Genomic DNA, 17,113 nt, shown 5'->3' with positions numbered 1-17,113 from the left:
ATAATGACATGGTGAATAGCAAATAAACTGGATGGATATTTATAATACAAGCGGTATCATGCAAAAATTATTATTTAATTAACACAGTGTCCCAGAATATACCAAAAAGAAAGTTAAAAACTTCTATATTATTTGAGATAACAACAAAATTCAAAACAAAATATCTTCTAAAGACTTGTAAATTTTATTTAAGTTAATTATTGCTTGTATTACTTACATTATTATTTATGAATGTGTTTTATTGCAGATTTCAGAACTAACTCTGTTTTTTTTTTTTTCTAATGAAATGACAACTCCTGAAGAGTTCCCCCAATTTCACCCCTTTGGACTTATTTGGGGTTCTTTGAAAACAAAAATCTACCATAAACTGAAACTTCATATCCTTGATGCTGTTTTATCCATCCCTACAGTTGTGTTGGAAATGTGTTCTCAGAATTTGAATGCAGAATTAGACTGATTTTAGCTAATGTAATATGTAGAAGTTTATTTATTAAATTAAATAAAACTTACAAGCCTTCAGATCATAATTTGTTTTTAATTTTGTTGCTATCTCCAATAATACAAATTTCATTCAACTTTCTTTTTGGCATATGCATTTTGACAAACCTTATATATGTATATCCGATGCTATTTCCAAGTTGGCTTTGCTTAGCATTAAAAACCAGGTATAATGATATCTATTTATGTAGCAAAATAAATTGTTCAGTCATACAGTTATCAAGTTTACCATTTACAAATTATAAAAGAAATTTACTGCTCAAAGTAAAAACAAAATAAACTTAATAATATATACTGACAAAATAGACAATCTTTTCCCCATTAGTAAAAATATTTATTACATTTCCTGATGTTTTGACTTTCTTAACATAAGAATATAGCAATACACAAAACAGAACACTTTTCTTACATGAAAATGTTGTTACATACATATATATAAATAACAATGTTTAGGGACAACAAAGGACCTATTGATCCATCTTGGCTGTCCCATCCTCTAAACTTTTCTTTTAGAAACTAAGTTTGGAAATGGAAGAATGTTGGCATGCCTTTAGCATGTTTTGCTATGCAGTGTTTGCGGCAACATTCAAATAAAAGATTCATTACATAACAATTTTTTTAGGCATCAGTTTATATTTTTCACAGCAACTGGACCTGAGAACTGAATAAGTACTATTATCTTAATATCTTATCTGTTGGACAAGTAGACTATCCTGAAACTAAATTTTATCAAACTATTTCTACAAAAATCTGTTTTTATAAACAGTTGAATTGAACAAAATGTAAGAAATTATCAGCAGTGTGTTTCAAAGATGTAGGTCAACTGAAGACAGACTTTTACACAATGACATTACAATTAACTACGTAGCACCTTGGACACAAGGTAGAAGTCTATTTGGCAATACACCAATTAGAATATTTACTTGTAATTATGATAATGTCGAATACTTACAAATAATAGCATAAAGTATTATCTAAACAGACTGATGTTGGATTCTCTCAGTGGCTACAGTAATATGTAGCTTTCTTAAAGAAAAGTTTAAGTTTTTACCCTACAGGTAATTTAAATTTGGAACTCTTGAATATATTTAGGTATTTTAGACATTAGCTATTTAGTAACATCTTTCTGATAAAAATAAAACTAGAATAAGGCCTTTTCATAACATAAGCCCAACTTTATTGAAAGTGAGCATAATTTTACAAGCAACCTTGCATTTCTTTAGGGATTTTTCACAGATAACCCTTTATTGTGGACATTGTTAGAAACTGATTGAGAAATGCCATTCAGACTGGGATAGACAGAGGGAATGTTATATTTAAGATATAAATGTTCAGAACTCCTGGAGTAAAGCAAGAACTTTGCTAATGACTTGAATTTCATACATATGTGAACAGTTCCTTGAGTGTCACACTAAAAGATAGTTATGGGAGTGCTTTAATCAGATGTAAGCACAGAATGTTTATTTACATACCTTTTTTTTTATAACCATTGTGTGACGATAAATGAAGATATTCTGCACATGGAAGATAGCTGTTTGTCACCTGTACACTCTTATTATAAGTTGTCCTTTTGAAGGTTTATCCCAAAACTTCAGCAGTAAATATGCATAGTTTTCAAGTGCTCACACAAACCCTGCTTTCCATGTAGTGAAGAATATTTTAAATTGAGATTATCAGATTCAATTGAATTAGATTCATCTTTCTTTTACATCCTACAGTCATAATAACTTCCTTCCACTTATACTGCAAAGTTTCTATCATCTGTGTCTAGAAGTTATATGAGATGTGTTGGTTAACACAAATATTAAGTAAAACCTTCCTCGAAAGCAGTGAATTCCTCTGTTTTTCCTTCTTCTCTGTAAGATTTATTCATATGCTGTGAGAGGAGGAGCCACACAAAGAAATTACTTCATAAATAGCATAATGACCTATAAATACTGTATCAAAACATTTCACAAGCACCACTTAAGTCTTTCCATGAGTTATGATGTCATCAAAGTACTTTAGCTAAAATAAATATCCTTTGATAGTCCTATCAGAATAAACACTTATTTTATTGAATAGTTCAAATTGTAGAACAAAAAACTGGCACAGTCTCCTGCTTATAGTAGAGCTGTGTGATTAGTGAAATTTGCTAACCAAATAACTGTCTGGCTCATTAATCAATCATTCTCACATAAGACTTATATAGTTGTAATAATAAAAAGTAGATTATAAGCACTAATTTTGATTAGTTGATAACTTTCATGAATCAGGATACTAATAGATTAAGTTGAACAATGAAAGTAATAATGAGAAATCTAATGGAAATATAGTGATTACTTGGAATAGTCGAAAACAGTAATAACTGGAAACAATAGTATTGATTAAGTTATTATTTCTATTAAGTTATTCCTTTCTATTTGGCATCAGATGGATCACTAAAACAGTGACAAATATGTGCCAAAACAACAGTTTCAAATCTATAATGTACCTTTTTTTTTATTCAACGTTGATTACTGGGTACACTAATGGTGTGTTACAACAACACTCAATAATCAGGTCATGAAGAGTCGTACATGTATGTCATTCTGTAAAAATCCTTCACACCTTTTGTGAGAAGGCAGGACTTCCTCTTTAGATCTTAAGCATGCTGACAACGAGTCTTTACTTTATACTATTATCTCTATTCTCCTTGATATAACAAACTTTCCACAGCTTCAAAATTTGGCAATTTCATTCATTTTTACATTCAGTTAAATAATCTTTCACTTTTGTAGATCTTACAAGAATATAATTAATTTTCAGGCATACTAAACATTATATCAATACTAATTGTCCTTAAGATTTCACTATCTCAAATTCATATTCCAAGCTGTTTATCAACAGCTTTGATGGAGTAATGCTTCATGGTGAGCTGAACAACTTCCCTACAAGTTGCAATTATGAAATTATTATGTGGTATTGAATCCTGTTTCTTTTGAGGATTTCTTGACTAAAGAGGTGTTCTTCTTAAAGTTTTCAAAATTTTTTCCTTTCTTCTTCATTCTACTAGTGATACCTCAACCAGATAGGTCAGAGGTTCACAACCTGTCATCCATGAACCCCCTGGGGGGCCTCAATAGTATTTAAGGGGGTCCGCAGTAATACATCAAATTTATGAAATTACCATATACTGAAAGAATAATGAATAAAACAAAATGTGAAGTTTCTCTCAACTTGCTTATATAAAATCAAAGTATAGAAATAAAATAAACGTGCAGCCGGAACCTTGGTTTGAAACTGTCAGACACTGACCCAGAAATCTGCAAGATTTTTTCAGCAAAGTAGTATCATCCTTCACATTAAAGTCAATTGTAAAAATTTTTTTTTAATTTTCCATTTTAAATATCTTTGCAATATTCTTTTCTTAAAACTAGAATCAAGCTGTAAAGGTGGTCTGCCAATACAGTAAAGAAGTTGAAGGGGATCCACTGGTTGGCAAATTTGGGAACCCCTCTGATAGATCATTTCAAAATTAATGGAAAAAGTAAATACCAATGATAGTAATCATGTAAATATTCTGAGCTTAGTTTCTAGGTTAAAAGAGCTGGACCTTTCAGTCAAGCAGCACAATGGACAAATTACTCTCCATAATTCCATTTATTTCCCATAGAAATAATTTCTAACTAGATCTTATATGTTTTAAAAAGGATGAAAATGATTTTGTGAATCCTGTTGTTTCAATAATTGTTGCAGTCAAGTAGTTTGTTGTTGGATAAGAAGATGTAATAATATTGTTACAAGAAGCAAATCTAAGAAAACTGGAATACCAGAAGTTTATCCTGAGGCCCCAAGAGGAGTAGTCAATGTATAGCCTGCTGTTTCAGGTTTAAAGGTCAAGATAATGTAACCTGCTACCAATTATTCCTGTACACTGGATAAAATAAATTAAGGCTGTCTGAATTAGTCCAGCAACAAGTCCACTCTGTCTGTATAGGGCCTCTTACAGCAGTGTTAATTTTGGAACCCACTTACTTCTATTTTGTGACAATTAGTCATCTTCAAATTTCTTATAGAGCTATGAACTACACATCAAAGACTATTAACCTCACTCTTTGATTTACAACTCCTTCAACTCCATTCCTTCATGACTCTTTCAAACTTTCTTGTACGTCATTTACTTCATGACTCTTTCAAACTTGCTTGTATGTCATTTCCTTCATTACTCCTATTGTATTCTGTACATTATTAAACTTTTCTTACATCTCCTTATAATTCCTTCAATTGCACTTTTTGCAATGGAATTTGTCATACGTAATACAGCCTTCTAAACATTAATGTTACATTTATCTTTAAACTGCTGATCTTGTTGTGCTAATTTCTTTCCAAGCTCTTCATGTTCCTTGTCATTACCCTTCAAAATCCCACTAATTTTCACTTCTAGTTTATTCCAGCATTTTTCCAAGTTGCTGGTGATAATCTTATTTTTGTTGCACCAATTTTTCTATATTTTTTATGACAATCTCTGTTGCTTTCTTTCACAAACTTTCACACTACTGTTAAAAGATCTTTAAAAACACTCTATGTTGCAATACACCTCAGACTTATGGTACAAATTTTAACTTTCATTTCATTCACTAAACCTTAGTGTGTAATACATAAGAGAGGAATTTTAACCTATTAGATTCCCATCTAGCTAACAATTTAGTAGAAAATTGCAAATAATTAACTTGTAACTAAACTTAAAGTCCAATCATGCAGCATGTTAAAGTTTTACTTCTAGGTATTTAACCCTCTCACGTATCTAGCTTTTTTTGGAAATGAACTAAAAAATCAGTTTTTATTCAGTTTTGATAGCCTATAATTATATATATCAATGAACCAAAAGTTCTTTTATGATATGTTATTATATATTTGCACAAAATATACTCAAAAAATGAATGTTACATGTTTAGATTTATACAGAATATATACTATTTCAATGAAACTACAGTAAAGAACAGAAATACTTTTCTCCAGTGGTTATGATACACAATTCAGAATAAATCTAATAGAAATCAGTAAAAACAACATTTTCAATGCCATCTAGTGAGCATTGATTGCAATACATTATAACATGCTAATAAATTTAGGCAAAAATTAAAAATACAGTGAGAAATTTTTGGAAACATGGATGGTGCCAGTTATCTTGGGCAAATTATGGAAGGAGTTAAATATGCAACTTATCTCAAAACCATCATGGTCCCAATTATGCCAACTTTCAACCTTACTGAACTATGTAACTTAAAAGCCTACAGATAAACAATATTTACTGCAAAGCCTACAAAATGGTAACCTAAATTAATTAATTACTTATTTGCATTATGATAGACTGTCTAGAATACAGATGCATTTAAATATAATATCTTCTGGTGCACCAAATATCCAATGCAGAACTCACAACATACTATATGACAGGGTTTTAAGAAAATAATAAATACGCGTAAAGCATATTTTTAGTTTTACATTCATCCTACTTTTCCTATAACGGCCTGGCTTATCAATGAACATTCCCCTTCCCGCTGATACACGCGTGTAAATGTTGATTCATATTGTACCATCCTTTGGTCTGCTGATTGATTCAATTTTTCAGTTAACTTATATAACGCTCTATTCAAACTACACCGACGATTTTTAGACCTGTCTTGACCACCCACCTCATAACCTATCCTATTTACTTATACTGATTGTGTAAGTGTTAGATAACACACTTATTTTACATCGTACAAAACCAACTTTTAAAACATTAGTACCAGAAACACACAAAATTATTACATAATTTCATGTAGGAAATTCGATTACGATTATGAGAGTGAAGAAAACACAATGCAATCGTTGTAATGGTTAGCACGCTATTAACAATTAGACTTGGGCCATAGGCTACTAACCACGACACCGGTTGATATCCAATTGCAACAATCTTACTGTCAATGCTTAAACACAGCATAATTCACTGAAAATTCTATTCAGATGACGAATAAAAAACAGTATTTACTTGTTTGCGTACTTTCTATTGCAGAATTTATTTTGTTTGGGATACTTCTTACAGCAATTCTACGAATAACCAACGATCCCTACTTTCAGTTAATTTTTTTTTCATATTTATATAATAATAATAATGTTCCATTTTAATAGCTTACATGTTAGTCTCATGGCAATAGATTTATTTACTTTCAATATTTTGACAAATACTGATAGCTTGTGAAAACAAAACAAGTTACAGAGATTTTACTAACTAGTAACTTATAATAAAAGCTTACATGCTAACCTCGTAGCAATATGTAATACTTTGACAAATACTTACTTACAGTTACATATCAACTGTAATAAAGCCGCTGTATATTAACCAGACATAGGACCAATACTTTTGTTTGAACATTCAACTCATTTCACACCTAACCTTAACATAACTTTATGGCACATTCGCACTTAAATTTGGAATTACGTTTAAAACTGAAAAACTTTATGCTGACGTCGATTTGTTAAAGAATAACAACAGATCGTATAATAAATATAGGTAACATTCGCTACACATAACCTTCAACGTTAACCGCAATTGGGTCAAGGCTCAAGCTACGTATATTTAAATCATCTTCAACCATACACATACGTTCATTTTTGTGGATAGTTTCAGGTACACTGGCAACAGTAAAGGCTTGATAGGGAACAAATCAGTAAGACATGTGTCTCGTAAAGCGATTTAAAAAAAATACATATAGACAGAAGTCAACAGAATATGTAATTTGGCCACTGGTAATACCTTTTTTTTTAATCTATTTATTAAGCTGGTAAGCTAATGACACACAGTTTTGGTTTTTCAAAACCACAACAAGCTCAGTTTTTACTAGCATACTTCATTTACGTGGATATGTAGATTCTGATTTGTTAGTGATTCTGAAGTGCGATTAAATTTCTAGCTAGTTTAGCCACACAAAGACCACAGTTTTGTAATTGAAAACACTTGCATAAAACACCTACCCTCCACTGTGGGGTTCAAAGACCTCCTTATGATTCACAAAAGTCCCAATGTACTGATCAAACTTCTCCAGTATCCCCAATTACTTCTATAGCTACCCCAAGGGAGGTCTATACCTAAAAAAAAAAGAAAAAAAACACCTTAGGACATCCACCCATAGTGCCTGAATACATGTGCCAAGTTTGGTCTTGCTAGCTTGTAAGTGGGGGGTATAAACACAGTTTCAAACATGGTATTCCAGGCAATAACCATCATGAGGCATTTTAGACTATGCAACATAGATAAAAATACCTCCTGGGCCATCCCAAGTCTGCCTGCCAAGACTGGATATAAATAAAAAGCTACTAGCCAAATTATGTAGAATGCACTAAATAAATGTAAGCATTATGTCAAACCAGCTTGTTGCTCACTGAATGAATGTTTTCTTACCTGTGTTAAGGACTTTAAATATTCACACATGTCCAGTAAGAATGACAAGCTCATGAAAAATATACAAGTTAAATGAAATAAATATATAAAAGTAAATTATCTTTTTATTATAATGATTTAAAAGTGAACAAGAAAACTTCTTTTAATCTTCACAATCACAAATTATACAGACAGCTACAGGAAGTCAATTGAACATATTTGAATTTTCTGAATAAAAACAGAAATCTCAAGTTATGTATCTTCATGTAAATACACGATATATGTACACCCTTTAAATAAATGAAAACATCAATCTAAAATTTGCCATAACACCAACACTTTATTATTAATACACATTATCAGACTTTCTAATAAAGTTAACCCCCAATAGCAGGCCAGACAATATTCAAATTGAGGTAAATTCATCAATTCTACCTAATAAGGTCACTAGCCCAATGTGTTTGTTGCATATTAACTTCATGGAAATATAAATATTTTCATTTTTACAATCCTTGCAGTGATTTCCAACTCCTTTGTTATTTTCACAATGCTTTTTATTCAATTTTTATTTTTAGGTGGTCATATAGACTACTAACCAAGACAACAATTAATATTATATTAACATAATCTTACTGTAGTTACTTAAAATACAATGCAATTAATTCACTGAAAATTCTATAATGAGGACAAACAAAAAGTAATATGATTCACTGACCAGAGTACAGATTTTCATGTTTCTTAATCTTCCCATGTATCTGTCATTTACATAGTTTTATTATAAAGTTGTATATATGCATTACTGATATGTTTAATAAGACAGTATGTTCACAAACTAATACAAAGAGGCACTGATGAAAACTTCGATTCCTAAAAAGAGCCTAAGCAGTAAAGAAAATATGGTCAGAATATGGAAAATGTATTTCAATATTAACAAGTGTAAAAAAATTCACTATAATATGGAAATTATAAAAAGGCCTACAATTTTTGGGAGATGAGCACTGATCTAAGGGAAAAAAATATTAAGTACAATTACTAAAAGAAGCTTTAAGCATTTTCACTTGAAAATTTTAGTATAGTGTGAATAGCCCATAAGTTTTGAAGTCTGAAAATAATTTAATGTAACATTTTTAAGATATACTCATGAGGTACCATTGAGAGTGGAATGTGTGTGTGCAATATAGGCAACCTTGCAATATGAATGATATCTGCATGCTACAAAAAGACAAACAGGCTACATACTAGATCTGTACTCATTTAAGATATTTTTTGTATAGACATATGTATGTAATTTTGTTTTGATGTCTTAGCAGCAAAATTTGTCAAGCAATGGGTGATTTCATTGAACCTGCTGTTACCTAATATTACTAATGATTTGGACTTGAATTCTCTGAAACAAAAAGAACTAGAAAAACATTCACATATGAAATTGGTAAGGGCTTAGATGATTTGCTTATAGCATGGAAAATAAAAAAGACATTAAAATTCAATATTAGAGTTAATAACTGTATGGTATGAGAAGTAGGTTTACAGTTGTTTTCTTTGTTAAAATTTTTTTAGAGAGCCTGGTTAGTCTTCCAATGAGACACATACACACACACACATATTCAAGCATGTCATAGTGTTCACCTGTATATAGCACCCACCTGCTCAAACACCTCTTATCGACTTATAGAAATCTCTACGAGCTTTCTCTTATTCACTGATACTGTATGTACTGACTCACTGCACAAAATAACCAGTGACCATACAAAATCAGCCTGCATTCAAGATTTGTCCCTTTATAATAACCAACTTTTGTTGTGAGAGAGGTAACACAAACTTATACAAAACCTTACAAAGAAACAATATTAAGCAAAAACACATAGGATGGCATAATATTTCACTACAATTTGGAAAGGTGTGGATATTTTGGTGTTAGATCAACAGCGTCTTCAAAAAGAAAAGCTTTAATGTTTGTAATGCAAGATGATGCTAGCAAGTAAGTCACCAATCTTTTCATCTTTAGAAGTTTAGCTTAATATTACCAGAAATTTAGAAATTAGGTCTAATATGAATCATGAACTTTCTACTTTAATTGTTTATGGTAGGTTTTTTGGGTGAATAAATAAGGGAACAAGAAAGCAGAATTAAGTACATGTATGGAATATGTCTGTTCCTAATACAGTGTAATTACATTTGTCAGTAAAATTTAACATATTTTATGTTTGTATTGATTATTCAATATTAACCAAATCTTTTACACTCAGCAGCAACACTAGGCATAAGCAGACTAAGCAATTGCTTAGGGCCCTGAGCAGAACATAGGGTTCATTGGATTTATTTTTTCATGAGAACTTTGACTTTTGCTTGTTTTAGTAGTTAATATCTCACTCAGGCACCTGTGTGTTGCACAAACTGGTTCCTAAGTGTAGCATACACAGCATGCATAACTTGAGAAAGATACCTATGCAGTGAGGTTTAGTGTGTTTGTAGAGACAATTTTTTAACAAGTGTATTAATGTGTGTTGTGTTGGTGTATTTTTTGTTGAAATATGGGTAAGGGGTTATAGAAACCTAGTTTTTAGCATTATAAGCTTGCAGACTTACTGCTGAGTCACTGGGGGTGGTAGTATCATTCTAGACATTGTATCAGCTTCACAAAGCAAGCAACTAAGATCAGTGATTTCTTCAATGGCTTCATTTTGTAATGAACATAAATCTATTTGAAGACTACTCTGACTTCTCCCCTTGAGTGGTCTTTAGATAAAGGTTTGATATATATATATACAGATATATGGATGAGGGGTGACTGGTTGAGCCAGATGACCTTTTGTCACATTGCTCTTTATATTTTATAAGTTCTAGAAGCCAAGATCCCAATTTCACTTTTAATAAAACTAGAAGAATGGTCTACCTGATGATGTGGTGTATGCTGCTAAATTACACTTTTTGTTGGATAGGTATTTGGATATAAAAGGCTATATGCTACACTGACTTTGAGAGTTAAAAAGATTACTGTAAATTTGAATAAGGTTCTAAAGAGGCCTCATTTACAGTACTGCGTAAGTTTTATACCCATACAACAAAACAGGCATCAACTTATTGGAAAAAAGTGCAAGAATATGCTACGAAAATGATATCTGATTTAAGAAGTTTCAGGTACAAGAAGACCTTCAGGTTTTAGATTTGTCTTCCCTAGAGTTTAACAGAATTAGAAGTGACTCAGTTCAGTCTAAATTATTAAGAGTTTGGACAGACTTACTATGGGTGGTTTGTTTGATTTGTAGAATAGAAAGATTACAAATTCAAGAGCTAATGCTTTAACAGAAGATGTATACTCTGGAAGCCAAACTGCAGACTTGCCTTTTTGACAAAATTACACATATAACTAAAAAGTATGTTTACTTACTGCTAGATGTAATAATGCTAAAGACTGCAAAATAAAACTAACATCAAAATTCAGTTGCATGTAGATTTTTGATTTTTTATATAATTGTCCAGTAATCTACTTTGTTGAGAATAGTTTTAAAATTAAAACTGGATGTTTAATTTTAACATGTTTGCTACCATGTGCCCCACTGATGGGTGACAATCGACTTTTAGTTATGGACCAGGTGACACACCAATGGGTCACATATTACAAGTGGCTTCAATGAGATAATTAAACATAGCAGTTACCCACATAAATATTAGACACCTGGGTTAAGTGAAAAAAAGAAAAATGTGATTGGTACTAGGGTATGAATTATTAATACTACTGGTGGCAGCAAATACATTAACTAAATGTTGTTCACTTAATCTTGATATGTATATATATATATATTTCTTTATATTGAGGATATATCTCACTACTACTACACTACTGATTAACATTATTTTTATTCATAACTCTATTCTGCTTGGTATAGCAAACCAGTCCTGGCTGTCTGAAATAAGTCTAGACCAGGAATTCCCAACTGTTAGGCCAAAATTTGTTGGGTCAAGCAAGTTAATTCAGATCACTTTGACATCCCTTGCTTAGCTAACTGTGGATTTATCAAATCACGTAAATAAGATGTTTATCAAATTTCTTGTAATATTCTAAAGGTTCATGCAGTAGTTCCAAGTTTCCATTGTAATGGGGACTGCATTGTATATTTATGTTATAACCCTTTTCTTTTATTGTAAGCAAGTGTTCAATATAAAAATTTGTGAAAATGGACACAGAAAAAGAATAAAACCTGATCTTGAAAATTAGATTTTAGGAGGAATTGATTCAATTTTTTTCCCTACTCTACTTGATTGACCACACAGCAAATTAGTATGTTTCAGGTATGTTAATAAGAACTGATTTCCAACACTAATGATCAGTTAAAACACAACTTCAATTTGTTGCTTTTTGCAAAATCAGTTGGTGATAGGACCATTTGTTTATGGTAAAAAGTGAGTAATACACTATTGTTACTACTGTCATCAATATGAAATGCTATAGTTCATTGGCTTATTGTCCAGTTGCAATCAATTCCATGCACACACTGTTAGACAATTATCCTTTACATAAAATGAGGAAGCCACGAATTGGAAATTCAAATTAAAAGATTGAGGTTTATTTCATTATGGATTCACAGCACAGATAGAAAGAATCTGGTGTTATCAATTACTGTTGCTTGTACAAGAAAACCTTCCGAGTTTTCACAAAGGACTCCCTGGTATATCTTTAATTTTAAATAAGCAGTATTTAAAATTTTAATGTAATATTTTTTGATTATTTGTTGAAGCTTATGCAGCTATACCTATGGTCAAAATTATACAGACAACATAGTCATTTATATTTCAACGTTGTCCCTGCCTACCTTTGGCCTTCAGTAAGAAGTAAAAACCCCTTATATTTCAGAATTTTTTTAAATTTGAGTTGTTATGGTATCTCTGACACAATGTTTGCCCTAGCTACAAGCACTAAGTAAAACATGAAATGCTTAGTTCCGCTAAATGGTAGAAAAGCGTTCGGAAGCACACCAAATGCATTAAAAACTTTCCATATAATAAGTAAAAAGTGGAATAGTAAACTCCTAAAAACAACACTTAGAATGAAGCTAAAAACATAATATAATACTTAACTGGCTGATCCTCTAAAATATCATAGAAAAATGTGTTTTTATCAGTAACTTTCAGCATACTATTCTGTTTTAAAACTTTTTTATGCATCGTCAAAGATAGTGTATATGTAACCTCTCAAGATTTGGACAAGGTAATTAAATGCTCTATTCCGTGACATATAAACACTTTTTGACACAAAGAGTCTATAGCGCTGACTTCCAACACTAAGCACAGCTCAGCAGTCAATCTTTGAAACTGCATTAACAATAACATATTAGGGACTTTTGTGTCACAAATCAACACACATTTGTGAAAGTCATTAAATGCTCTATCACATGATATGTAACACATCTTGACACAAACAGTCTGTAATACTGATATTCGACGCTGAATACTAAATACACTTCATTAGTCAATCTTTGAAACTGCATTAACTTAATAAGGGCTCTTTGTGTCACAAATCAAAACACATATTTGTGAAGGTCATTATACCGATATTCAACATTGAATACTTATAAAGGACTCGTTTATGTCACAGCTAGCGTGGTGGTTTTAACATTTACAGAGAGACACTAACTTTATAACAACTACAACTTTCAAAAGGTTCTGTTTTACCTCTAGAAGAATAAGCTTCCAATAAGATGAAAGGTTCAATATAGGTCTGTATGCAAAAGTGCTTATAAAACAATGCAGAAAACTAGAAGTCAATGTACAGCATTCAAACTTACTCAATTTAGATGAACGAACACTTGCAAAACATAAATACTGAGGTTGCTAGAAGAGTATCTCTGTATGAAAATAAGATAAACAAAGTAATACTGAAAAATTAACAGCACCATTTACTTGCCGCCCATTGTTTGAATAAGCATGTGATCTTTGTTGCTCCTCATTGGTTAACAATTGACTATTCCAAATAATTAAAGGAAGTACCCCGTTAGTATCACTGGGAAACCAAGTATAATATGTATGTATGGCTACAACAAGTTCCTTCCCATATTTAACAACACAATGCTCTCTCCCACCATGTTTTTCTTACAGCAAAGCCACATCGAGCTTTCTGCTGTGTCCATCGAGGGGAATAGAACCACAGAAAATAGTCCTATGACATGCGCAGGAGTTTTATAGTAGATTGCCCAGGTTTGAATAAAGTATTCATAGCCATTTTTTCTGTAGGCTTGTGAAACAACAATAATGTTAATAATAATAATATGAATAACAAATGGATGAATTTTGAATTCTGTCTAACAATCGGAAAATCAACCTTTTTGCTATTATCAATATTTTAGCAGCCTTAGCTATTGAGATAGAAAGTCTTAAGTGTTATTTCAATAACAAGTCTGCTTTTTAAGATGGTTTTTGCTGTATGTCCGACTAGAATTTTTGTGATATTCCTGGGCAAACCCTATTAAGATCCACTATCATGGTTCGTGATAATCAAAACATTTGTATATCAGCTTAATATTTACAAAATAAACCAGCTTGGATGTATATACAACCTATTTTTGATGGATGAAGAAAATATTAAAATCTATAAAAATTGTTATATTTGCTTAATATATCATTCATGAATCTAAACATATCTTTCTTTCTGCAATTATAATCCAAATAGATAAAAAATGCTACAAAATCTGTTATCTCTATTTAGAGCTTCTTAACTGCAAATGTTGTCTGTAAGAATAGTAAGACAAATCAAACTCTATACTAATTATGATAAAAAAATGAGCTAATGTCAATAAGTAAAAAGACATGTTAATCACTTGAAAATGCATAATCACATCCTTATTGTTCTAGATATTTTTTATTCATCTGTGTGTGTATAAATTTCTGTTTTTGTTACGGTATAATGTTGGGAATAAATTTTTATTGAAAATGCTGCAAATGACTATTTGTCTTTTCTTAATGATCACTTTGAAAACAAACCAAATACCTAATAAAAATTTCAATAAGACTTTGTATTATTAAAAATTTTTAAGCATAGTTTTATGTCCAATTTTTAGTTTACCGATACAACAGGATAAATACACACTGATCAACATAAGATGATGAAAAGCATTTTTGCAGTTAAAAATACTAGAAAAACAATGAAATAAAGAGCTGAAACAGAAACGGTTTCTGTAAGTAAATAGCTATATAATATTTTGAGTAATTTTAATTATTAGTAAACCATATTTTTGAAGCAGAGTTTGGACTGCAAAGATGATACATTTGTTTTGTATTGCCATGTTTCAACTCCGATCCAAAAAGAACAGGTGCTTCACTCTATTACCCAGTTTTATTAAAGTGTTTGTGTCGGTGTTTTATTAAAATTATTGTATCTGTTACAATATGCAATAAAATGTAAAGGATGTTTCCTTCTCTTGTAGTTACTGACTAACAACTTTATTATTCTAAATTTGATCTGGAAATATATATTAGAAATACTTGTAATAACGATCATACTATTGAAACAACTTCTAGAGATCATTTGGAAAAAAATCATAGTACTTTATTTTAATGCCAATAGCATTGTACTTTTTTGTTCTTACTATCATTCATGAAGCTAACGGCACGTTTTAACTTCAACAAAACAAGAAAAATCCAGTTTTTCCTTCTTTCTTTCATATTTTCTAATAACTAGTTTCACTGTATGTCTGAGATTGAATGAACAAACGAGAAAATTTGCACACTATTACTAGAACAAACACAGACATAGAAATTATAGTTTTAATGAAAAAATAAGTAATGGATATATTTAAATGACTTTAGGCACATGACACCAAAAACAGAAATTCTGAGACGAAAAGAATTCTGAGACGTATTTTAAAATAACATAAAAAACAAATGGTTTCATAATGAAATTTCCGAAAATGTGCAAACCCACAAACAAGTTCCTAAACTTTACGAACATACGTCAATGCATGATCATTTATTTCGACATGATAACATAGAATTTATCAATAGAGAAAAATAATATAAACCACTGCAAAATAAAGGATACCTTTATAATTAAACAGTTTTAATCTAAAATTCATAATAAATTCTCGTGTTCAGTTCTAACTTCTATCTTCTCTAATGTACTAAATGCTGTTTCAAACTTCTAAGGCTGTATTTTATTTTTACTATTTTGAATGTGATTTTGCAACATAATAGGATCAGAGCATCACTATCAGAATATCTCAATCTAACGAAAATAACCTAACACACATTAGAATTATGTTTTGCATGCACATGTTAAACCGCAAGATATTGGAATCTGTCATGGTGCAGATTATGATGAGGTTAACGTTATATTCATCAATATTACAGATCGTTTGTGTCAAGAAGTGTTATATATCAAGTGACTGAGCATTTAATGACTTTCACAAATATGTGTTTTGATTTGTGACACAAAAGTCCTTAATATGTTAATGCAGTTTCAAAGATTATTTAGATTATCAAATGTGTATTTAGAATTCAATGTCGATGTTACAGTCTGTTTGTGTCAAGAAGTGTTATATGTCACAGGATTAGGAATTAAATTATTTTCACAAATGTGTGTTTTGATTTGTAACACGATGAGTTATTAATGAGTTAATGGAGATCTGTTGGTTCAGCGTTTTACTTTGGCCAAATCTGACGTACAACAGACAGGTAATTTTGAATTACTAATGAAAAATACATATCTTAGAAGATCAGCCATGTTATTATACATTTTAGCTTCATTCTAAATGCTATTCTTTTAGAGTTTAATGTTCCGCTTTTTAGTTTTACCTATTTTATGGAAAGTTTTTGAGTGCGTATGGCATGGTTCCGGACGCTGTTCCGCATTTTACCTAGTGCCCTAGCTAAATGACGTTAACTAAAAATAGGCCTAGCGTTACAACGTCTGATTGTTATACTTAAGTTATAGTACTTACCTTATACAAATTGCGTAGTATAGTACTACTAGTCTAATGTCAGTTAGAGTACGACAAAATTGTCCTATTCGTTACCTTACCTTCTATGTCTCTTCATGCAAGAAACAATCATTTGAATTTTATTCGTTTCATGTAACTATTCACTGTATGGTTAAATCTAATAATAGAGCTTTTTTTTTAAAAAGAATACATATGTGCACCATGTTTTTCGGCCAACACCTCTCGTGAAAACATTTTAAGACTAACAGGATGTGACGTCAGGACATTCTTTATCTTCACAGTTGGCGTCATGTACGAAATA

General features: G+C 31.0%; 1 protein-coding gene across 4 annotated transcripts in view; it reads right to left on the bottom strand.

Moving 5' to 3' along the window:
* Positions 1–17,033, bottom strand: part of LOC106462123 (E3 ubiquitin-protein ligase RNF19B-like) — a 51,120-nt gene extending 34,087 nt beyond the window's left edge. The window contains exons 1-2 of one of the 4 annotated variants that reach the window (XM_022389269.1): positions 16,893–17,012; positions 7,477–7,590 (exon numbers count right to left, since the gene is read on the bottom strand). The gene's annotated coding sequence lies outside the window, so the exon portion shown is untranslated. Of the gene's footprint in view, positions 1–1,973; positions 2,209–7,476; positions 7,591–16,892 lie in introns of those variants that run through there. The other 3 variants (XM_022389271.1, XM_013922012.2, XM_022389270.1) reach the window with 3 other exon arrangements.
* Positions 17,034–17,113: the final 80 nt, after the last annotated feature.

The sequence above is a fragment of the Limulus polyphemus genome, unplaced genomic scaffold, assembly GCF_000517525.1.
Source record: "Limulus polyphemus unplaced genomic scaffold, Limulus_polyphemus-2.1.2 Scaffold1099, whole genome shotgun sequence".
Classification (NCBI taxonomy): Eukaryota; Metazoa; Arthropoda; class Merostomata; order Xiphosura; family Limulidae; genus Limulus; species Limulus polyphemus.
The sequence above is the reverse complement of the archived record's forward strand: the minus strand, read 5'-3'. Positions and strand labels throughout refer to the sequence as shown.